The following is a 24881-nucleotide window of genomic DNA, read 5'->3' as shown; positions in this document are numbered from 1 at the left end:
ACTACCTGCCTTGAGTACACGTGTTCTCGCAAGGAAAAGAACGAGGTGGAGCACATTTGGCAGGCAGTCACTTCATGAATGGCGATTTACCAACATCCCTCAAGAGAAAAGTATATAACAGCTGTATCTTACTGGTATTCACCTGAAAGGCAGAAACGTGGAGGCTTACGAAAGGCATTCAAATTAAGTTAAAGACAACGCAGCGAGGTATGCAAAGAAAAATGATAGGTGTAACTTAAAGAGGCTGGAAAAGGCCACAGTGGTTGAAAGAACAAACACGGGTGGATGACAGCCCAGTTGAAATCAGGAAAAAATGGGATTAGACAGAGCATTAATGCAAAGGCAAGATAACCGATGGTAGTTAAGGGTAATTGGCTGTATTTCAAGCGTAACAAAGTTACGTGGCTCGGTGGCGTAAAGAAGTTTGCGGAAATAGGGAGGCCGGAGCAGCAGCAGGACAGGTTTATTGAGGGGATATCGAAGAGGCTTTCGCGCTGTTGTGGGAATTGTCAGGCTATTGATGAGGTTTCAGCGCCTTGTGTTTCTTTCATGTCCCACTGGCTTCATGTTTTTTGTGCAATGCGAAACCTTTGCATTTTTTCATTTCGCCCAATTACACTGCGAGCGTAAGTGCACTATAAATCAAGGCTGGAGCAAGGAAGTTGCTCTGCGACGTTGGTAGTAGCTAGAAGCTACTCCTTTCGGTAGTATCTCGTTGGCGTACATCGGTGAGCGGTAGCCCCAAAGTGGCGGAAGAGAATTGTTCAGACACGTTCCTCTATAAGGCTTCGGTATCTCTGGATGATGAGGGCATCGTTGTCGTGGTTGTGGTACCTGTGGAAGGCACTAAAAAAGCGGAAAATATTAAGCAAAGATGCAAATCACACAAACACATATGAACGAAATATCTTAGTGACTGGGACCCATCGGCTGAGTAAAATTAATTTATTCTGCGACGGCGGCCTCCTTTACCAACTAGTCCTTTCGGTGCTATGCCGTTGGCGTAAAAAGGTGGTCGGTAGCCCTGAGGTGGCGGGAAAGAAGGGTTCAGGCACGCGCCCGTAAAAGGGTTGGTTATCACTGGATGACAGAGGCATCCTGAAGGGCATCGTTGTCGTGGTGGCGGTACCTGTGGAAGGCACTGAAAAAAGAAACGTGAAAAAGAACGAAGGCGCTCAAATGACAGGACACACGAACGGAATGTCTTGTTGTCTGGTACCCCATCGGTTCAGTAAAATTTGGGAGATGCTTTATACTGTTACCCTACTGAATTTCATAGACATCAATCAACTAAAACTTTTGCGGCATTTTCTTTCCTGCCCTGACAAAAAAATGCCCCATAAAACCGTTCTTGACCTTTCCTTTTGAGATAATAATTCTTATACGATCAATATAATAAATTTCAGGAAAGCCAGGAAAAAAGGCTCAATGAGCATCTTTCCATCTTTTCTTTCTCAAAAATTTGATATCCTCTGAGGGAATTTGTGGAAACTTACCAGTAGCCATAACTTTTATAAGGTACACATTAGTTACCTTCCGAAAAAAATTGTATATCGTGATCACTGGCAGACTTCGTTTCTGATGTTTCGACAAATTTAGGTTTGGACACGTGCAATGTGAAAACAAACGTTCGCTGATCCCTTTATCGGTTTCCTTTAATATATTCTAGCTTACCTGCGTGAATAAGCGGAATATATTTTTGTTAGCCACAACTGCACAGGCAGGAGATCGCGAGCATTGCTCTGAATCTAAGGATTAAAAAACGCGATTTTAGGAGAATCACGTAGAAGACTACTCAAAACTTGATGCTGCGACTAGAACTCACGAATTCATGGAGTGTTGATTCCTATCCGAGGAGCAGAACGACAGCGATGATGGCGTCTAAACAAAACTTTATTTGGGGCTGACTTGCGCCCACAATGAACTGGATCACTCCGCGGCGCCCTAGCAACAAGCGTGCTCGGCGGTCGACGAACAGAATGTTCGCAGCTGTTGGCCGTGCTCCATTTAATGCTGACAGCGACCTTTCTAGATTAAGCGTGCAAAGTTACTAGAACATTGTGGAACAACGTAGAACCAGCTCTGCCTGGATGCGATCAATCAAGATGAATCTAGTCGCGTCTTGCGCCGAAAATGAAGCGATAAAGTGGCGTGGCGGCAGATTTCATTAATGAACGAACACTGCAAAGCTTCGCGGCTTTACTCACCTCTGAGAGAAGCATCGACTCGATGCATTAATACAAATAATGCTAGTAGCAACTAATAAAACTGATCGTGCGAAAATAAACGCAGAGTGTGGAAATGCAGCGTCCTTTAGGGCGCATAATAGGGTTTCGGACGGACGACATGGACAACTTCTGGTCGAACGCGGCGTCGCTGGGATGCAGTCATTGTGTCAGAGATCACTTCATAATCCAGTTCACCCAGCCGACGAAGAACCTTGCAAGGGCCGAAATAGCAGTGCAAAAGTTTTCACTCAATCCACGGTGGCGAATGGGCGTCAAAACAAAGACTTGGTCTCCTCGCTTGTATTCCGCGTTGCATCTTCGTAGGTTGTAGCGTCTGGCGTCGGTCCGCTGCTTGTTTGTTATTCATAATCGTTGCAAGCCTCCGAACTGAAGGTAGGCGGCGACGTCGACGTTATTTTCTTCGGTAACGTTGGGCAGCATGTTGTCTAGAATGGTCGGTGCCTCCCTGCCATGGACGAGCCTAAAATGCGTCATCTGGGTGGTCTCCTGCACTGCGGTGTTGTTTGCAAAGACGACGTAAGGCAGGATGACGTCCCAGGTCTTGTGGTCGGCATCGACATACATGGCGAGCATATCGGCGATGGTTTTGTTCAGGCGCTCGGTGAGCCCGTTGGTCTGCGGATGATATGAAGTTGTCCTCCGGTGCCTGGTTTGGCTCTATCGGAAGATGGCTTGCGTTAGTTTCGCCATGAATGCTGTTCCTATGTCCGTGATGAGCACATCGGGAGCGCCATGCTGCAGAATAATGCACTCCACGAAAAATTTGGCGACTTCTGCTACTGCTTCGTTCGGTAGGGCTTTTGCCTCGGCGCAGCGGGTCAGGTAGTCGATCGCTATGATGATCCACTTATTTCCAGACGTTGACTTTGCGAAAGGGCCAAGCAAGTCCAGGCCGGTCTGCTGAAAGGGCCTTGAGGGGGGTTGAAAAGGGTTCAGAAATCCTGCTTGTCGGGTGGGAGCGGTCTTTCGTTGCTGACAATCTCTGGAGGTTTTTACATAATGTGCGACATCGGCAGACAGTAGGGGCCAGTAATATATGTCTTGAATGCGACGGAGGGTGCGAGTAAACCCGAGATGTCCAGCTGTCTGCTGGTTGTGTGAAGCCTGTAGAACTTCGCGGAGACAATCAGGTACAAGGAGGTAGGCTGTTTTGTTCGCTGCGAAGTTCTACTTCATGAAGAAATCGTTCTATACGCAGAAAGAAGACAGTCCTCGCTTGAATAAGGCGGGCGGTGAAGAAACTTTGCCTTCCAAGTACTCGATGAGGCGGTTTAGGTCAGGATCCGAGCGTTGCTGCTCGGCAAAAGAGCTGGAGCTGATGGGTCCCAAGAAAACGTCCTCATCATCGTCCGGCGGCGGCGCATCCACAGGGGCTCGTGAGAGCCAATCGGCGTCAAAGTGCTTGCGTCCGGACTTGTAAACGACGGTGACGTCAAACTCTTGGAGGCGCAGACTCCATCGAGCGAGGCGTCCACAGGGGTCCTTCAAATTGGCAAGCCAGCAAAGCGCGTGTTGTTCGCTGACTTCCTTTTATGGTCGTCCGTACAGATAGAGGAGGAATTTCGACGTAGCCCAGATGATGGCAAGGCACTGCTTCTCAGTCGTCGAATAGTTATCCTCGGCCTTGGAAAGGGAACGGATAAAGTATGCGATGACTTTCTCCATGCCGTCGCTTTTTTGAACGAGGGCGGCGCCTAGGCCCACGCTGCTTGCGTCAGTATCAACTTCAGTATCATAGTTTTCATCAAAATGCAAGAGGATCGGTGGGGACTGTAAACAACGCTGAAGTTCTTTGAAGGCTTCTGCTTGTGGCGCTTCTCATTTAAATGGCATGTCTGCCTTCGTCATTTTGGTCAGGGGCTCGGCGATGCGCGAAAAGTTTTTCACAAATCGTTGGTAATATGCGCGCAGTCCGAGGAATCCACGCACTGCTTTCTTATCGGCTGCGGATGGAAGCTGCTCAATAGCAGCGGTTTTCTGCGGGTTTGGGCGTACTGCCTCCTTGCTAACTATGTGGCCTAGAAACAGCACTTCTTCATAAGCAAAGTGCCTCTTGTCTGCTTTCAAGGTTAGGCCAGACGACTTGATGGCGTCTAGTACTGTTCGAAGTTTTTTGAGGTGCTTTTCAATGTTAGATGCGAAGACAACGATGTCATCTAAATATACCAGACAAATCTGAAACTTCAGGCCTGCCAGCACTGTAGCCCTCAGTTGCTGAAACGTCTCTGGTGCAGAACAGAGACCAAATGGCTTCACCTTTCAAGTAACCCATCCGGAGTGATGACGGCCGTCTTCTCGCGATCCGATCTCTTGCATCGACCTCAATTTGCCAGTAATCGCTCTTCAGGTCCATCGATGAGAAATACTTGGCATTGCAGAGCCGGTCTAGTGTGCCGTCGATGCGGGGGAGGGGGTAGACGTCCTTTTTTGTTATGTTGTTCAAGCGACGGTAATCAACGCAGAATCGAAGTGCGGCGTCTTTCTTTCTCACTAGAACAACCGGTGCCGCTCATGGGCTGTTTGAAGGCTGGATGACGTCGTCGCAAGGCATTTCATTCACTTGGTCCCGTTTGGCTTGTCGTTCCCGTGGCGACACAAGGTAGGGGGTTTGACGGAGAGGTCGGGCGTGCTGGTCGGTTATATTGCCATGCTTGGCATTTGGCGTTTGTCGTACCTTCGTTGATGACGAAAAACACTCGCAGTAGCTTCGAAGCCGATTGCGGATCTGGTCTTGTCTGTTCCGGGACAGGGCTGGGTTGATGTTGAAAGTGGGCGAGTTCTCTTGGTCAGGCGAATCTTCTGCGGTTGGGTCGCTGAGGGCGAAGGAGTCTCGTACGTCCGATATTTCGTCGAAGAAAGCAATCGTCGTTCCTCTCTAAGTGTGAAGGTATTCTTCGCTGAAATTAGACGGCAGTACTTCAGCCTGGCCATTGCGGAAATGTGCGATGCTTATTGCGATGCCGATTCCTCGGTCTAGAAGCAACTGCATTTTCTACTCGATGATGGCTTCAGCGCTAATGGCTTTCGTGGCACCTACGGTCATGATGATGCTTGAACGGGCGGGACGATCACTTCTTTCAGGATACTCAGGGCAACGTGATTTTCCAGAGTTCTCACCGAAGGGATGGCCTCGCCCGTCGAAACCATGATGAGCTTGTATCGCGGGTCGATGGTCGTCTAAAGCCCACTAAGGAAATCCATGCCCAAGATCATTTCGCGGGAACATTGTCATAGCACAACGAAGGTCGCAGGATAGGTATGCCCTTTGACAGTAACTCGCGCAGTGCAATTGTCCTCGTGGCGTAATGAGATGGCCCCCTGCGGTGCGAATTTATGGGCCGTCCGAAGCAGTCATGACTTCCGTCAGTTGCGCAGCGAATGTTCCATTCATCACTGAGTAATCGGCTCCTGTGTCGACAAGAGCGGTAACTTTTCGGCCGTCGATAGTAACTTCCACGTCAGATGCCCTAGCTCTTGCATTGCACGTCGCCCTCGGCGTCGGGTCAGAGCTTTGTAGCGTGGTCGGGGTTGTCATTTTCTGCAGCGTCGCTGCAGCGAGTGCAGCTTCTTCATACGGCGTAGCGGGTGCACCGGCTTCATGGGGCGTGGTCGGTGGAGGCTCTTCGGCGTTTCGCTCGTGAGCAACCTCACCTCCAGAGGTTGCTGTTCCTAATTTCCCTTACGGCGGCTGGGAGACCTTCCTAGTACCGCGGCTGCGTAGCTGCGGCGTGGCGAAGCAAAGTGCGAGGTTTGTCGGGGATGGTGAGCGCGAAATGCAGTTCGGCGTGTTCTGCTGTCGACGCAGGTACACGTCGATTTCCTGCGGACGGTGACCGAAGCGTGGTCGTGGGGCGTCAACGGAAAATCCTCGAAGACCGATACGTCGGTACGGGCAGCGACGAAGAATATGGGCTGCCACACAACAATGAAAGCACAACGGCCGGTTGTCTGAAGTCCCCCAGGCATCGCATCTTCAGGGGCTTGAGCGTCGCTCGTAGGCTGAGCGCGCGGGGGCAGGGAGGCAGTGTTCAGGAACAAGTTGTTCATGTCGTACAGAATGAAGAGATTGTCGTTGAGGCTGAGTAGTGCGTATTGCAGTGGCGTAGGTCATTGCCTGGGGTTCTGTGGCCGTCGAAGCGTCATGTGCCTGTTGCACTTCTCCCCGTACCACCTCCATGAGAGTCGCTGCTTGCGGCTGTGGGGAGGAAGGCAGTAATCGTCGTAGCTCCTAGCGGACTTTTTCACGAATCACTTCCCGCAAGTTTTCGCTGGTGGTGGCTGTCGTGTCCGAACGGATTGCACAGACATAGAAAGTGCGATTGTACTGCAGAGCCCGGACTTCGAGGGTCTTCTCAATAGTGCGGGCTTCATGCATGAATTCCTCGACTGTTTTTGGTGCCTGGGGGACGAGGCTGCCAAATAGTTGTTCTTTTACGCCACGCATTAAAAACTGAACTTTCTTTTCCTCGGTCATCTCGGCGTCGGCGCGGCGAAAAAGGCGCTTAATCTCCTCGACGTAACCACGGAAGGGCTAACTTGGAAGCTGGATTCTGGACTTGAGGAGTCGTTCGGCTCTTTCTTTCCTCACGACACTGGTGAATACCTTGAATAGTTTCCTCTTGAATAGCTCCCATATCGTTAGGGACGGGTAGTGGTTTTCGTACCACTTGCGTGCGGAGCCCTCCATTGAGAAGAATATGTGTCCAACTTTTGCTGTATCATCCACAATTGTTGAATGATACCATGCGCTAAAATTGGTCCAATCACTCTTCGTGGTCTGTGTCTAGGGATCCATTGAAATTTGGGGGTACCCACGGCTGCGGCAGTATGATATGTGTCGAAATCTTCGGAGATGTTGCGGTGCTCGTAGCAGCGTCGTTTCGCTGTCTGGAGTGGTCTGGCAGGGTCTAGAACTCGGGTTCGTCTCCCTGGAGACATCGGCTGGCTAAGCAGCTGTCTCTTCCTCGGGTGTGAATTGCTGAGGGCTGGCGTCACGACTTGAAGGGTGCGTCCGGAACATGTAAGGATACCCAGCACCTACACCAGATTTCACGAAGTGGTGACTGCTATCCGATGAGGAGAACGACAGCGAAGTTGGGGTCTAAACAGAACTTTATTTGGGGCTGACCTGCGCCCACAATGGACTGTATAAATCGGCGGCGGCCTAGCAACAAGCGTGCTCGGCGGTCGTCGAACAGAATGCCGCAAGCTGTCGGCCTTGCTCAGTTTAAAGCTGATAGCGAACTTTCGAGATAACGCGTGCATCCCCAGGATTCTGGACCATGCGCAAATGCTGCATGCGCCTCGAAAAACCGGTCGCGCCATCTCGCGACAGCCGGCGGCGCGGCGGCGCGTAACTCAAGGGCGACGAATAATAAAAATTGATATTTCGTCGCGCATAACAGTTAGAAATTAGCTCTCTCGCCTAGGTGTTAAATGCATCTTAAAGTTTCATTTAGTCGAGTTTTATCGATGTAGCTTACATATTGCGTTTGCCATGAGCAATGATCTATGACAGCATGGAGCCTATGGCGAGGTCCTGAAAAATACCCCACTTGACATCAATTTATCGCTCACTACAGCCCTATTTTAAAATATATCGACAAGCTCTAGCAGGTTCACGTAGGGTAATGTCCTACCTTTAAGGAAGTATGAGGTATTTTACATTTCAATGGCGTAAAAGTCTTCCTGCGCTATTTCACTATTGATCATGCATCATCAGCTTTTTCATGAAAGGTGTGGCGCCCTCTCTCGGTGCGTTGGAAAGGCACACGTCCCTGCTCGCGGCCGGGCTCGAGTAGCGGAGGCGATTTCGGCCGTGCCCTGCTACAGTGTCCCTGCTTTGGTAGGTTGCTTTGGGAGGTTGAGCCTGCCGTACGAATGCGCAGTTTTATCAAAAGTGCCCCCATCGGAGGGAGGCTATGGCCATGGGCTGCTACATAAAATGCTACAAGAAAGCGTGTGCCTTCTATGAGGTATATAGAGGAAATTATAAGAAGATTCTTTTGCTTGACAGGTACATTTTTCATTAAGCGCTTACAGTGACCACACCGGCGTAGGTGATAGTGGAATTGCGTACGCAATAACAGTGCAAAGCAATGAAGCTTCTAGGTACTTTCGTTCAAGCAGTGAAATTTGTAATTCCCGGACGCTCCGGTTTTCACGAGCTCACTCACCGATACTTGTATATGGTTCTTGCACTGTGCATTCAAAATTGTAAAATCGTGTCAATGTCTACATTTCAACACTCATGTTATTAGCCTCAATAGCAGAAAGCTCTTCCAATCTTTTGTCGATGTGGTGCAAGTGCAGCAAGGATGCGTTGAAGTGAATGTTGCATGTGTTGCACATAAGAGGCGGCAAACCTGATGCTGCGTTTTATGCCAGTAGGTTATTTGTCCAATGTAACAATTAGTAGTGTGGTAGTTCACATTTTTGTCTAGGTTGGTAAAGTGCTTCTCACGATTCGATCGTTCGCCGTCGAGAAGGGGTTTACCATTGCTGTAATCGATGCTAGTTTCGGCCATTCTGTCAAAGATGTACGTGAAGAATGAACCGCTAACGAATACTTCATAGAGTGGCATGCTGGGAACTATTCTGAAGAGTGTGCCATCAGTTCGGCAAGCCAGTAACTACGCCGTTACCCAGAGCAGCAATCAAGAGTGAAACTCTAGTTAAATGTTCTTGATTATAATTTAAATATGCTAAGAAATGAACAGAAGTTATTGTCGGATAACACGATGTTTAAAAGATTACTGGTTTTCTCCAGTACGGTGACTCGGCGCTCCACCCAACCCGTTTGTGCAATGCGCCGCTAGCGCGATTCATTAGCGACAGGACGCTACATGCTCGCGGCCCTGAATATGCAGTGAATTTACCGTGTTGCGAATATGTGCAACAATACCCATAAGCACTTTCGCACGAGTGGCGCGAACATATTTTTTTTTATTTTGCATAAGTTCCAACCTACCCTCGTTTTTTTTTTCTGCCACTCTCCTATCTACTTTTCGCTATCCTCTCTCTTTGCTTTTAATTCCACCGGTTGCAGTTCCAGTGCTTGAGGGATTAGATAGCAATCGCTGGGCCGGCAACATTTTTAGCTTCCTTTTTGTATTCTCGTCAGTTGTTGTTGCCTCTGAAGCTGTTGGCAAACTACTACTTCTTGGATGTGTGACTCCCGGGGAGTTAGCGCGGCTTTTTAAGCGCACAAACCGCGGGAGTCAGAAGAGGGAGCCGTTTCCACGGAACGATCCAGCGACTTTTAAATGTGCCATGCATCTCCATGTTCCTGGTGCTGGCTCCCTTCCCCTGTCGTGCGGACGGAGAGAATTTCAAGCCGTGGAGAGAAGGGGTTGGGGGGCGATGAAAGAACAACTTAAACCGCGAAGAAAAGTTCGGGGAACCTGAAATAGCTTCAAGCCATGAAGAAAAGAGCCACCGAGAGCCCGGCGATTCTTCCATTGTTATAAACCGGACCCCCCTTCCAACGCGTACACGAGCGCCCGCGCGCTGATGCCGACATCTAGCACGGACGCCTCACCTAGGCTTGCTGGCGTCTCCTGCAGTGCGCATGCGCAGACCGGTTTCGGCTTACGCTAAGAGCGCGGACGCTGAGCGCGTACGCCCAGGAAGGGCCATTCGAGTTGGCGCCTCTAGGCCTTTTTTGGGGTGGGATGACTGTCTTTGAAGTGGCACAGGAGGCCTCCGATAATGATGTCCGGCTTGTGTGTAGTTTGCATCCCTTCCTTTCTGAGAACACTGGCCAAGGTTTCGCAGACACCCTTTACGTAATAACTGCATACGCGTTTTTGCCACCAGCGTGTCCTTATCATAAGCATATCGAGTTGTTTTCGTTGCATCCTTTTCAGTTTTAGATGATACATCGAGTAAAGAATCTTGGGTATCCATTGCCTAGAAATGTTTTCTTTTGCTGATGATGAGTTTTAATGGCGCACTGGCAACCTCGCACCAAGCGCAATGGGTTGAAGTGTTTTCTTCAACACAATGTTAGGTGGAAGACCATTTTCCGAGCACTTCAACTCAAAGAAACCAAGCGCCAGGCTTCGAGAAAACTTCTACCCATTGGAAATCAGTGGGTACACGGCGACACTGCGGAACGAATCACACACCGTCCTCGAGCCGCATGCTCAAGGCGATGTGTCATTGCTGTTGTCGCTGATTTCAAAACAAATATGCAAGAATTGGGAATCGTCTTAAACAAAACTTGCTTGAATTCCACCCTACCCTTAGGGCACAATTTTCAGCACTGTTCCTCCCAAAAAGGCTACGGGAACAAGACGCACAACACGCAGCATCAAACGGATGAAGAACGTGGAGAGGCGTTAACGGAAAGGGCCAAGGATGATTTGAGCAGGTGCATAGGTACGGAGAAATTCTTTTTCAAGAGCTACACGGGCAGCCGGTAGCAGGGTGGTAAGAGGGAGGAAGAAAAGGACAGCGGGGAGGGGTCTCTCTGTGCCTTTGCCGGCCTTTCTTGTTTTTTCTCCTTTTACTTTTCCTCGAATAGTGGAGCGCAGTCCATGGTTGCTTTTTGGATGCGCTATGTTTCTGTTCTCTATGGTGCGAAGCACGAGCTGCACGACATAGTCGGCGCCTCTGCGAAAACGGCCCGGAAAGGTCATGGACGCACTCTTGCCTCCAGGCTGTCACAAAAAAAAACTTTCAACCGCTAATGTGTCAGTCCTGGCAAAGGGTTTCTCCACACGCAGACAAAAATCTCCCAAAAAAGACATCAGAATTTCTGCAGAAGATTCTTTACTGCCTTCCGCCAAACTAAGGAATTCCACCAGCCTTGTTAAAAACACAGCGCATGGCACAGGTAGACAGTGCCACCAAAATCAATTTCGGACGAGTTAGCGTGGTTACGCCAGTTGCAACTAGGAGTGCTAGCACTTCGGTTTTCAGTGCTGTTTCATTGTTCGGTTCCGTTGCGCATAGATGCAGCTGATGAAGACGACGATATCCAAAATACAGCGCAAGAGACTGGTATTTTATGACGCAGAATGTTCGGCTGCGGCGGTGTGGCAGTCGACGGCGGCAAAAAAGCGCTCCACTGCCGCCGACGCCGGCGAATCGCCCGGAAAAACGCTCCATGCGGGCCACGCTTAACGCAGTAACCAGCAAAACGTATGCGTTCTCGCCGCCTCGGGTTCGAAACTCACTCGCGGCCGTAAAACATTTTCGATTATTTTATTTCAGGTCAAGTAAATTTCAGACATACAAAGAGGCCACGTCGAAATCCAAAATTGAAGCCTCAGTGCTGCAATGAAAAATGCGACATGTAACCAGTAACGTTTTTTGGTTGTTACGTTTTCCGCTTCGGTTCTATTTTATGCATTATTTGGGCTTGGTATTTGTTATTGCGCGTTTCTCTTAGTTTTATGGCACGGCTGTGCCTTGAAGCTTCTACTTTATCACCGCGCTTTTCTTTGGCGCGCCGGGCATCTTCCCGGGCGTTTGCTAGGAGCATGCTTTGTTTGAGTCGTTTATTGTTCGTAACTATTTCTTTTTGTCTTCTTAATGCTGCATATTCACAGGCTAAGTGTACTTAGCTGTGACGGTTACGGGTCTTCTCATGTGTGCATAACTTTAACCGAAAGTTTGTCTTTATGTTGATTTGTATCTGCTGAGCTGTTGATTTTCTGTTAATCGTCCATGACTCCCATGATTTTTATGGAAAACCCTAATGTCTATACGGCACTCTTGTAATAAAAGGAAGTTGGTGCTGCATGTGTGTGGTGTAGTCTTCGCTGCAGCATGTCTCTCCACGATGGCGATGCTGTAGGACTGGAAGATATATTTCCAGCATGTGTAGAATTGTTTGGTGATCCTAAACATCTTCACAAAAACAGCGCGTACGAAAGTGCGGATGGCAAGGGCACGCTGCATGCTATGATCCCGTCAATATAGTTGTTTGAAAATACACAGACATACTGTCGGTTAGCAAAAGACAAAAACCAACGCAAATTTGGCTGCGGCACAATGAAAGACATTTAAAACTAAAAAAAAAACCTCTCATTTACGGCAAACGTTATCACGACTGCGGCTTTCAAAACTACTGAAGGATTTCTGTGCTAGGACAGGCTTAGTTAGGCTTTTTTCTGGGCGCTGTACAAAGTGACACTGAAAGGCACGCACTAACGGTGCTACTGTTCCCTTGTCAAAGGTGATTCGGCCAAGTCCGGGAAATCAGCGTCGAAGGCGCAGCAAAGGTGCCTGCATTGGTGGAAGAGGTGGGTGGACAATTTTCAATTCTCAGAAAATAAGAATGGTTTAGCCGGGGCGAACACATGTGCATGTGCATGGAAGAAACACACGCCAGAAGTGGAAACGTTTTGCATTCCATACGTGAAAGGCGTGAGCGAGACGCTGGCACGCATTCTCGGTAAAGAAGGGTGCTAACAACGCACAGTCTATTGAGTGGCTTTACGACTACCACCATCGGACGCCTTCTCCCCCCCCCCCCCCCAAACGGCCGTCACCCAAAAGAAAGGGCCCAAGAGGTTGTATACCAAATGTCCTGCTCGGTCTTCCCGGAATCGTACATGGAGGAAACGAAGAACTTCGCCGAAATAATGAGGCAACACAAAGCGGACGTCCGACAAATGAACCGTGACCACTGCAGCGCTGCGGCCGAACACTGCGAGGCATGCCACCACCGAATGGACGTTGACGGCACTAATGTACTGGAAACCGAAGCTAACCCGCACAGGAGGCTTCTACTTGAGTCGTGGCACATCCAACAGACAGGGAAGAATGTTAATCGCTCAATGGGGACACTTCCCGCTTCTTACATCCATGGTTTGCAGCCACTGACCCGGATGTCTTCAGCACGAGGGCTTAAAAAGCCGAGGTTCGAACCATCCGAGGGTTTGTCGACAGCCCGGCGCCGAGATGCGGCGATTTCCCTGTTAATCCCCGTCAGCAGGAAGCGTGCATGGCGAGGCAAGCGGGCTAGACCGGCGAAGGCAAAGACCGAGCCAGAGGAAAGGAGGCAAGACGTTTTCCCGAAACCGCCCGCCCCCCTTCGCCCTTCTAAGGAAACCACCGCAGTGATAGCGTAGCATAGCGCATGGTCAGCGCGGCCGCGGCAAGCAGACGCCGCGTCTAAGCCGCGACGGCGTCGAAGTCAGAGGATGGGGCATACCAACGGGTCCCGAGAAGCGGGCCTGCTTAACGAAACGCTGAAGCGTGTTCAGAGGCAGCAACAACAGGCTGGCGCCTCTTTCCAGATTTTGCGGGGACGCCTGTCAACAGTCGTCCCGAAGACGAGTAGTCTACTACTCGCAGCGGTAGCGATCGGTTGAATATCGGTAATTGGCGTAAAGCTGGGAGCCGCATGGGAATGTTTTGATGTATTTTCATATGTTTCTCTTTTTACTTTTTAAGGGAGAGAGTTTGAGTAATACTGTGGAAGAATGGGGCGTGGCACGTAAACCTGTTGGCCCAAGCATTTCGAGGGTTCATTCCCGGAATTACATTTTCTTATAGCATTTTAGATGTGCTGTGTATTTCAGGGAGAGGGTTTGAACCTTGCCGAAATTTGAGCTCGTGCCATGAAGTTTGTAAACCAATGATGGGTTAGTTTGCTGTTGATTGGGCGATGCAAGAGGTGGGCCGGGTTTCTAGGTCTTTAAAACCAGGGTCCGGAGCCATGGGAGATCGTTCTGAGCTAGATTTAGATCCCTTGCATCTTCGGCGGTGCCAATGAAGGAAGATTTTCCCTTAGCCAGTTCCATGTAACCGCCATCGCCCCCCATACACCTTGCCCTAGTCTCCCGCATCCTTTAAGCTCCTCAGAACCTGGCTGTCTCGCTACTGTCTGTCATCAGCTGCATCTGGTTAGACAGTTCCCTGCGTCCATTGACTTTCTTCTGCTGAAGTTTTGATGTACCACCTGGTCGAGAGAGTCATTGCCAAAACGGTAAGTAACAACCTTCCCAAGCAATTTATTTAAGTACCTCGGTCCATGTTACGTTTTGTGTTTGTTTGCATGTCCTGATTACACAATTCAGGGCGGTCTGTAGAGCTTGTTGGTAACTTTTTTTTAATTCCTACAGCATGACAAGCGTAGAGCTTACATGTGTGTGCAATCACTGTGGATTTGGTTTGTGTGGAAGGATTGTCACGGAAATTCAGTGTGGGGTCATCGTTTCGATTAAAGGAGATAAGAGGCTTAGGAAGAATTCGACAAAAACACTAGGTTGCGAACCAAACGCGCTCGAGGCCACAAGCACGCATTGGTGTTTTGGGGAAAGGAAATGGCGCAGTATCTGTCTCGCATATCGGCGGACAGCTGAACCGCGCCGTAAGGGAAGGGATAAAGGGGGGAGTGAAAGAAGAAAGGAACAAAGAGGTGCCGTAGTGGAGGGCTCCGGAATAATTTCGACCACCTGGGGATCTTTAACGTGCGCTGACATCGCACAGCACACGGGCGCCTTAGCGTTTTTCCTCAATAAAAACGCAGCCGCCGCGGTCGGGTTCGAACCCGGGAACTCCGGCTCAGTAGTCGAGCGCCCTAACCACTGAGCCACCGCGGCGGGTAATGATCTGGGAACAAGAACAAACAAAGGACGCGTCTTCGTTTGGAGCTATCCACGAGGGCCACGATTAAACATTAATTTTTTCGCATTCCATGATTTCACAAGCAGTCTTCAGTGTCCTCAAAATTTCTTCGTTTTTTTTTCTGACATATAACTGCGAATTTGTAAAGATAATACTTGTATATAGTTCCTGACCACTCTCCCTCCTATAGTTTATGGCTATAGTTATTTCATTTCTCTAATCCGCCTGATATCCCTTTATTTGCGCTGCCCCAGCTCAGGTGCTCGCAGCAGGAAAAATCTTTTTGTTCTATTCTTTTTATTATTTGGATAAAATCACCGCTACTACTACTACATAGAATTGCCACCCATCACAGTTAGCATTCAACATTGCACATGCGACACGGGACACGCCTCCGCGGTGGCTGAGTGGTTATGGCGCTCGGCTGCTGGCCCGAAAGATGCGGGTTCGATCCCGGCCTCGGCGGTCGAATTTCGATGCAGGTGAAATTCGAGAGCCCCGTGTACTATGCGTTGTCGATGCATGCTAAAGAACCCCAGGTGGTCGAAATTTCCCAAGCCCTTCACTACGGCGTCTCTCATAGCCTGAGTCGGTTTGGGGCGTTAAACCGTCATAAAACAACGACCATAAAAAATGTACACAACGACCGGTCGTTCATGTTTATAGCATGCAAACGGCTTAAGGCCCTTGCTTACATGGTGCTAATTGCGGTTTACGTAGTGCTCTCATATTTTATTAGGTAAAATTACAACATTTGGCCAGAAAAAAGCAGTACAGGGAGACGTCGGAGCAAATGTATTATTATTCCAAAGGATATGCAAGGCACTGCAGATAATTTAGCGAAGCTTAAAGAGATAACATGCAAAGGTCCGAATAATGCAGAAATACAGCAGGCGCCTTCTGCTGGACATAATATTTCTGAAGTACGTAATTAACAAGTAGCGCTATCTCTCTTGTTATTCATAACTTTAGCTCAACATTTTCAACATAAATGTAGACCAAGTGAGGACTTTATTTACTAATTTACGCATGCCAGTGTTACCGGATACGTTGTCATTCACAAGTAGACATGATGCAAAGCATGCAAGGCGAGCGAATTAAAGAGGAATCGCTCGTAGGCGATGTAAAACGGTATAGCATACCTACTGACAGATGAGTGAAGCGGCAAGATTTGACACATAAAAAAAAACCTGCAGCTGGTTCGCTTTCCCATCTCGAGGAATAAAAATAAGCGCACAACAATAATGTCACGTGCTGCGCATGGGCTCTGAGGAATAAAGAAGACGTGCGGCGGCTGGATATTACTTGAGGAGAAGAAGAAGAAGAAGAAGAAGAAGTAGAAGAGAAAGTCAAGTATCCTGCCGCCGGCGCACCAGGCTCCTCCCGACCTGCCTTGTAAAAATTATTTGTAAATAGAACTTGTAACAGTGTAACAGTGTAACAGCCATCGAGAAAGAAGACGACATTGGCCAGCTGAAGAGTGGCATCCCAGCCGTTGTATTTGCTCACCCGCTTGTAATTGGTGAGCCAATCATCCACGTCTTCGCCAGCCTTCCCGGAAAACGTCCGCGGCTCACGGTAGTGCTGCCAAGCGGGCGTTGCGGCGCCGGTCGGTCGGGCGTCGGCTTCCTTGGGCATTTGCACGGGCAACGGTGGCAATCCGGCGATTCTTCGGCTGCAGCGGTTGCGAGAGGGATCCGTGGTGATCGATCCAGCACCTCCACCACACTGTTACAAGTTCTATTTACAAATAATATTTACAAGGCAGGTCGGGAGGAGCCTGGTGCGCCGGCGGCAGGATACTTGACTTTCTCCTCTACTTCCAGCCGCCGCACGTCTTCTTTATTCCTCAGAGCCCATGCGCAGCACGTGACCATATGTTTGGATAGAACAGATGACAACCTAAACCTTGCAAGTGCAGAATATTTGCAGCGCGCGCATTTGTTTCTTCAAGCTTTCCTTAGCATTAGCTGAGCGACTCTGAATACCAGGTGTTACCTGGAAGACGGTTCAAAAATATGCGTTTTGGCTTTAAAATATGGCTTTTACGGCACAGTATTACCAGTGTGAATTGTTTCCGGTGAATCGTTTTAACTATTCAGCTGGTTAACTAGATTTTAATAATTAACTTTTAACAATTGCAGTTAGGCGCTTAGTCGTAATTTTAGATTTGTAGCCGGTAGTTAGTAATAGCCATATAATTTTTTTTAGAATTTCCAAAACATGGTTACCTTTGGCCATATGGATCGACAAAGTTTGGCTGTTTCGACTAGTTACGCGCACTGGAAAGGTTTTTTTGCTTGCATGCTTTCGAAAGCGCATGTATTTTGGCGCTAACTGGTTCTTGAAAATTGGCTTTTGAGGAGAGGAAATGACACAGTAACTGTCCCGCCTATCTCGGCGGGCACCCGAATTGCACCGTAAGGGAAGAGATGAAGGAGGGAGTTAAAGAAGAAAGGAACAAATAGGTGCCGTTGTGGAGGGCTCCAGAATTATTTCGACCAACTAGGGATCTTCAAAGTGCAGTGATATTGCACAGCGCATGGGTGCCTTTTGCGTTTCGCCTCCATAGAAGCGCAGCCGCTGCGGTTGAGTGCCAACCCGGGTACTCCGGCTCAGCAGATGAGCACCTTAACCACTGAGTCATCGCATGATGTAGCCAAATTTTGTCGAGCCACTGCGATGAGGGTAATCGCGTTTCCGAAATTCTAAAAACTGATACGGATATTAGTAACCTACCTCTAACTGCAACTAGGCGCCTAACTAATAGTTAAAAGTTAATATCAGAATTAGTAAACCAGCTTCCTCCCGGTTTACTGCCTGTTAACTACTGGGTAACTACCGGTTAGCTACAGTTTGTGGGCACTGGTATACTATGCCGCAAAATCCATATTTTAAAAGCGAAAGCTTTTCCTGCTTTCATCGGAGCGATTTCACCGTCACCTAACGTTTGATCTTGAACGTCCTTGCTGCGCCGCTGCCATAGCAACCCAGCAAGTGACTTCGCCGCGCCGCCAAGCCTAGTCTTCACCGTCTCTGCGCAGGGGCTCCACAGCCGTGCAGCGGCTGCTGCCTGACCACGTTATCTAGCCGAGTATCAGCTGGATAAAAAAAATATTAGCTGTTGCTCAACTACTGCTGAACCTTGTTAAAGAGCGAGAGCTGTGATGTATCGTGCAAGCAGACGCGGCTTAGCGTCTGTAGCGTTGAGTGCGTTCCGCACACTGGATGAGCAGTGCGCCCAACCTGCCACCCTGGCAGGTGGCATTTGAATTAATGGCTGATCGCGAGAGGTTGGTCAGGCTGCGGCCTATTGCTGCAGTGCCGCGTGTCTGCCACAACGTTGTCAGCGCTAATGCATGCAGCCCACATCTTTCTCTCACCACCATCACGTACTTCAAAGCGCTATTGAGGCGCCCACTTACACAGGTGGCCAGTTATATGCGCCCTTCCTTTCCACAAAATCACCAAGAAAGTTGTCAACGCCAACACCAATGAACACAATGAACGCCGACGACTTTCGCTTTGTTAGCTGAGCTAATCCGAGAAAGCTTAATTTTGATGATGACTTAGTCTTCTCTGTAACACCTGGTATGTGTTACTGCTGTTATCTGTATAAGAGAGCCCAGAAAAATTCAAACCTTTTTCTTTTGCATTTGTTTATTGATGTTTGAAAAAATGTTGTGAGCTTGCATATAAATAAGCTGCGAGGAATATAAACTTAAGAGGTGTCTTTGATCACGTTTTCTTTAGGTTTTTAGGTTTTCATTGACTAAAATGTGTTAGAGAAATTGGTAAAATTGCACAGTAGGAGGCCCCAAAGCGCGGCAGTCAGGGAGACTTCCTATAACAAAATGTCTCCGCAATTGGTATACCGCCAGTTTTCACTCGGACTCACAAAAGGGACGACGAAAGGCGCGAGTGGACTACCTGCGCCGCACACACCGACAGGCACGAAATGCTGTATACGTCAACGCAGCCATGTACCCCAATTCCACGAACGCGGTGGCGGTAGTTTTGGACACCAACTTCAAGGAAATCGCCAGCGCCTCTCTACGCAACTGCTCTCCCACAGTAGCAGAAACGGCCGCAATCCGTCTCGCCATCCAGCACGGCGATACCACGCGAAACGGACTAAAAATTGTTACAGACTCCCAGTCGGCGTGTCGGCTCTTCCTCACTGGCAGACTTCCACACTCCATCGCTCCCATTCTGACTACCCCACATGTTAAAAATTCCACATGCAAGCACCAAATCACTTGGGCTCCTGGGCACGAGGGGCTCGAGGGAAAGGAGGCCGCGGACAGTCTAGCTCGAGATACACCAACCGAGCGACTAACCTCCCCGACGTCACCCCTCTTCCCTCTATGTACGGCGAACGCCTCCTCCTTCTCCGAAGGCAAAGGCAAGTCTATCCCCCACCACACTCGAAGCTAACGGCGGCAGAGGCGAGGGGCTGGCGACAACTACAGACGAACACCTTCCCAAACCTACACAAATACCATATCATGTTTCCCGATAGATACGACGGAATCTGCCCCTGGTGTGGCGGAATTCCAACAACATACCATGTAACATGGGGCTGCTCCGGTAGCAAGCCCCCCGAACTAGACAAACATCAATCCGAGGAACAGTGGGAGTCTGCCCTGCTCAGCTTCGATTTGGTGACCCAGCGTAGCCTGATATCCCAAGCAAGAGCAACTGCGGTGGACATTGGGGTCCTGAAATAAGGACTCCACCCAAAATCTGTTTTTTCCCGCCTCTTTATCCTACCTTTCTATGAATAAATGTTTTCTACTACTACTACTACTACCGCCAGTTTTGAACACTCGACTTCCAAACTTAGTGATGATGCCAGAGACAAAGCATTTTTCATAAATATATTTTTTCGCGCTAAGCGGGCAGCCTGAGTCCAATAAGGTAGATAACGCGGTCAAGATTTTGAGCAAACCCTTCAATCCCCAGTAACTTAAGTCCTCTAAGGCACTAATTTCGTCACAAATGGATATGTTAACATTTGCATAAATTACCATTCAAGTTCATTGGCTCTTCATTTCGTAGTGACATATCTTTCCTTTGTCTTTTCTTTGGTTCACTTGTGCTTCGTTTTGTCGTTCCTCGGCGTGTGTGAGTTTTCTTGCGCCAAATGTTTCACCATGCCATCTTTTTTTTACAGAGCAAGGGATACCTTATAAAATGGAAAGGATATTCCAAGTGGCATTGCTCCGTTGAACCAAGAAAAAATCTGAACGGCGCCTGTCTCCGGGAAGCACCCAAGCAAGCCATCGCCACAACGACTGGAAGCTGCTGCTGAGGAATTAATTTACGCTATGCAAAAGAAACTTTCCAACAGCCGTCGATCCAGCGGGCTTGTCAAGGTGAACATAGACCTGGACATCTTTAGATGGGTTTTCAGTAGGAAAGGAAGGCCGCTCGAAAGGGGTTGGATTGTTTGCAATGAGTCAGACTTTTCAAAGCTGAATCTTCCCTTTGGGTGGCATACTCGAGAAACGAAACTTGGCAGTGTAGTGGCAATTGAGTTCCCAGTGCGTGTGAAGGCTGCTGTGACACGACAGAAAGCTTGCAAGCTCTTTCCAAACGGCTATCCTGTGGAAAGTCTGCAAATGTTCCTTGTGTCGAAGGTTGTTGCATGCAGAACCTAACCCACAGAAATAGTGAGCCTTCCGCCTTTCACATATATGTTGCCAGCAAACGTTTTGGAACTTTGTTTTTTTTTCGGGAGCTTTGCGCTTAGAGATTTCTGAATGTGCAATTTCATTTACATCGACAAATAAGACAGTTCTGGAAATCTTTAGCCACAAAACGGTTTTGGAGAAATCTTATTTTGAGACAATAACATCTTTTATTCCACTTGGCATGTCCATCCCAGAGAGTTTAAAAGTTGCAGTAGAGACAAGATTTAGAAGCCTCTGCTCCTCGGTAGATACTCAGTACAGAAAAATTAATGGCCGAGCAAAAGAGGGGTTCCTTAAAAAAGAGCGCCATGTAAAAATTCCCTTCGATAATGAAAGTTCTGTTCAAAATTCAAATAACAGTATCAAGGACATCATTATTCAAGCTTTACAAGAAGAAGTGAAGCGAATGGAGGGTGTATCAGAACGGTCTCTTTCTGAACTGCGTAAGTCCATTCAGGATTTTGAGGCAAAATGCCTTCAGCTGCAAAAAGAAAACAAAAGCCTGTCATCACAGGCAAAAAAACTGCCGCTTGCTCAACAACTGCGGAAAAAGGGTCGGGGAAGGTTCGAAAAGCACCGATAGAAGAAAGCTGCATTCTGTAGGCAGCGTGATAGTTCAAGGGCTAGAAGAAATTTTGGAAAGCTATGGCTTGGACTTATGCCAGTTGGTTGTAGAAGACCTTCGAGGGCTACTGCACAAAATTACTTTTTCTGACATTGACGGAATCTCCGTGGAGCGAGGAATCAAAAAAGAATACCGCAGTAATGGTAAAACTGACTATCAGGATCTTTCTTCCCTCGAGAAGAAAAGCGTCCGTGCAATCACCGCGCTCTTAGACAACCACTTTGTAAGCAATGTTTTTTGGGAAAAAATGTCTTCAGCTGTCCCTAATTTACCCTCGCTCCGTGTCATCAATTCATACAGGCAAAAACTAGACGAAATCACTGCTGTGTTTAAAACCCTAGGAGAAGCAGCTGGCGCTCAGGTGTCTTTTGTGCACGAACTTGAAACTGCCGTTGCGGAGTACGCAGTGAATAGAGGTATGACAGGAGAACAGCTCAGGTCGCAGCCAATTTTGGTCAAAATAGAAGGAGATGGCTGTGTAGTCAGCACACGAACAAGCTGGACAACTCTATCTTTTCTCCTGATTGACAGCAGCCGGAAACTGCAGAGCCATACCTTACATCGCCTGCTCGCAGTCGTCGAAGTCTCTGAAAACTATTTTCAGATTAGAGAAAGTTTGATGGATTTGATAGACGAAGTTAACAGTGTTGTGAAAAGGGGCAGTGTCAGCTTGGAAGGACAGGAAGTTCCCGTCATAGTCTGTCTGGGCTCAGATCTAAAATTCTTGCTCATGGTTCAAGGATTGCAGTCAGCGTCTTCTAGGCACCCATGTCCTTTCTGTCGTATTAATTTAAAGCAACGAAGCAGAGCTGGGGCAAACACAGAGGAGTGTAATAAGCCGCCTCTTCTGCGCACTCTAAAAAACATGATGGAGGACGGCATTGTTGAAGAATTCGGAATGAAAGTCGCTCCCCTATTCAACATTGAACCTGCATTTGTGGTTCCAGACATTTTACACATGCGCATTAGAGTCGTTAATCGCCTGGTTGATGGATTGATTGTCGAAGCAATGGACAAAGACAACAGCGATAAAGTTACGAACTTAAACACCAAGAGCACTCACGTGGAAGCAATTGTGCAGGCAATTAATAGCTGTGGTGTAAAATTTGAACTGTGGCAGGACGAAAGAAAAGGAAAAAATTTCACCTGTATTCAAGGAGACTCCTGCGAGCGCCTGCTCGAAATGCTGCCAGAGAGGCTCAATGGAAAACTCAGCCCGGAAACAGAAAAAAAAATCATCTCACTTTGGAAAATGCTTAGTCGAATTTTTGATCATTTTGAACATAACACGACCGGCGAAAGCATCGAGCAAGTAATAGCCAAATTCCATAAAACGTACCTAGAACTTGGAGAACGAGGGCATAAGGGTTACGGGGCTGAAAGAATGAAGCCATATATGCATATTCTTGTCTGTCATGCCTCAAATAAGCATAAAGAATTCAAGTGTTTGGGGTGGTTTTCGAGCGAAGGCATTGAGAAAAAAAATGATATTCTGAAGCATTTGCATCATACAAGATCCAATAAATGGAATGCGGCCGCCGATGCGCTGAAGCTGGCAAAACGCCTTGAGAATAGCGCGCACGTAACAACAAGTCGAGCGTACAAAAAACACGATTGTTCATACTGGGTTGAGGGTATGATTGAAGAGAGTCGCACAAATAGGGCTCGAAGCGCTCCTGAAATGGAGCTCGAGGATACACCTCCCGCTTGCATCGAGGATATGGACGCGGTTGAACTGCGGACCGAATTGAAAGCTGCTGGCATTTCAACGAAAGTAAAATGAGTTCCCAAACTGCGTGAAATGCTTCGCAAAGAAAGAGAAAAACGATGTTTTCAGCAGTCGACTTGACTTCTATTAGCAAAAATTGCCTGCAATTAGCAATTGCCTGCTCGCGATGTTCCACAAGTCTGTATGCCTCAGTTTTTATCATTTCTTACTTTTTTAATGAAATATTCATCAAAAATTTTTGTAGTGCAGTATGTGCACACTTGCAGCTTGAACGGTTTACTATCTCTCTTCACTCAATGCCAAAACACGCATTCTCGCTGGTACGACTAAACGAGAGTGAAATGCTTTGTTTGTGCTTGTGGCGACGTATATGTGCAGTAAATGTTCTTCGTTCTTCGCCATATTTGTGATAATCTTCCTTGATGTGCAATATTTACACGCTGTATCTGTATTCATGTATGATATGTTTATATTTTTTGTATTGCGCCGTGCTGTGTTGTTTTGTGTTTTTTGGGTTTCATCAAGATTAGGGCAATTGAGTTTTATAATTACTGCAGTGCACGCTTGAAATGCCTTCGCAGTGCACCTCTGGCTGCCTATGTTCCCTGCGAAACGGCGCGGTTCATGTGGCTGACCTCATTGTAGCGCGAATGTTGCACCTCTCCTTTCCTCACAACCAGCCTAGTGATGTGTGGCGGTTGCAAGTGGTACACGTCTATGTAGAAAGTGTAAAGTTTTGCCATACTTAATATTTACTACCGACACTTTCTCAAGCTGGTTCTGTGCATAAGTGCATTGTGTATTTCTAGCAAACTGTCGAAATGTATCGTTTAGACTTTTTCTGCGCCATGATGTGATTCGATAATAAATGTATTCTGTCATGTAAAGTAAACTGCCGCTTTGATTTTTTGTACGAGTTTTTGTAGCGATTATTACGGCAGCATTTCGAGCCTTCAACGTGGCGGCGCCGTGGTGGTGGCGGCACCGCCACCCTGTGGCTGCGTTGACACCCTGTAGATGCGCCGCCACCCTGTCACGTGGTTGGTCACGTGGTGCGGCTGATCACGTTGTTGGTCACGTGTTTGGTCACGTGACCAAGTTCCACTCGGGCAGCTGTAGCTATCGCGTCACTCCAGGATTAACCAAAGCTAAACCCCCGTTATTTTTTTTTTTTGCAACTTGCACAAAAGGACAGGAACAAAGAATTGAGCAAAACACTCAACAGGTTAGGAAATTCGGCAGGCTGAAGAAGTTAAACTGAATGTACGCATTGCTACATTTAATTTTCGCTATTTTCAACTTCACTCCTGAACCTAATATGGCCTCCTTTTGGAGATTCTCATTTGCGATGGCCTGTTCTATCTGCGACCGCCTCAGCATTCACAGTTGACGGCGAGGGGACCGAATTCCCCGGGGTATTCAGCGTCGGTCGTAATCGAGTCACGTCGCCATGCTGGTGAGTAACGTCATGTAGATCCGGGCGTCAGGGTACGTTAGTAAATTTCAGCTTTAACATAAGTGATGTGTCTCCACTTGGATCCCAATTTAGATCAGTTACGAAAAACAACAGAAGGAACGAAGAGGACCGGGTGGGACGCATTGCTGCCGTTATATGATCTCTAATCGTCTTTGAAACATTTGTCAGGCAGTGCTTTCAAATGTGTGAAAAGGTATGTTTGGCGCATCACAGCTCCAGCTGCCGGTGAGCGAGTTCTTACAACGTGAAAAAGCAATGCTTGCTTTCCGATCCCTCATAATTATGTCACACCCAAAAATAATTGTGGAATCTCCTTCATCACGCTTTTCCATAAGCCGTATAATATTTCCATGCGTTTTGGTTTATGGTTTATCGTCCCAAAGCGACTCAGGCTATGAGGAACGCCGTAGTGAAAGACTCCGGAAATTTCGACCAGCTGAGGTTCTTTAACATGCACTGAAATCGAACAGTACACGGACCACTAGCATTTCGCGTACATCAAAATCCAAGCGCTCCATAA

General features: G+C 48.0%; 1 long non-coding RNA gene across 1 annotated transcript in view; it reads right to left on the bottom strand.

Moving 5' to 3' along the window:
* Positions 1-1013: 1013 nt before the first annotated feature.
* LOC144100569 (uncharacterized) overlaps positions 1014-24881 on the bottom strand; it is a 46560-nt gene continuing 22692 nt past the window's right edge. Inside the window, exon 3 of the long non-coding RNA XR_013307735.1 lies at positions 1014-1141. This is a non-coding gene — a long non-coding RNA (uncharacterized LOC144100569). The remainder of the gene's footprint in view (positions 1142-24881) is intronic.

Source organism: Amblyomma americanum, chromosome 8, assembly GCF_052857255.1.
Source record: "Amblyomma americanum isolate KBUSLIRL-KWMA chromosome 8, ASM5285725v1, whole genome shotgun sequence".
NCBI classification, from domain to species: Eukaryota; Metazoa; Arthropoda; class Arachnida; order Ixodida; family Ixodidae; genus Amblyomma; species Amblyomma americanum.
Note: the sequence above shows the minus strand (reverse complement) of the source record. Positions and strands in the feature narration are given on the sequence as shown.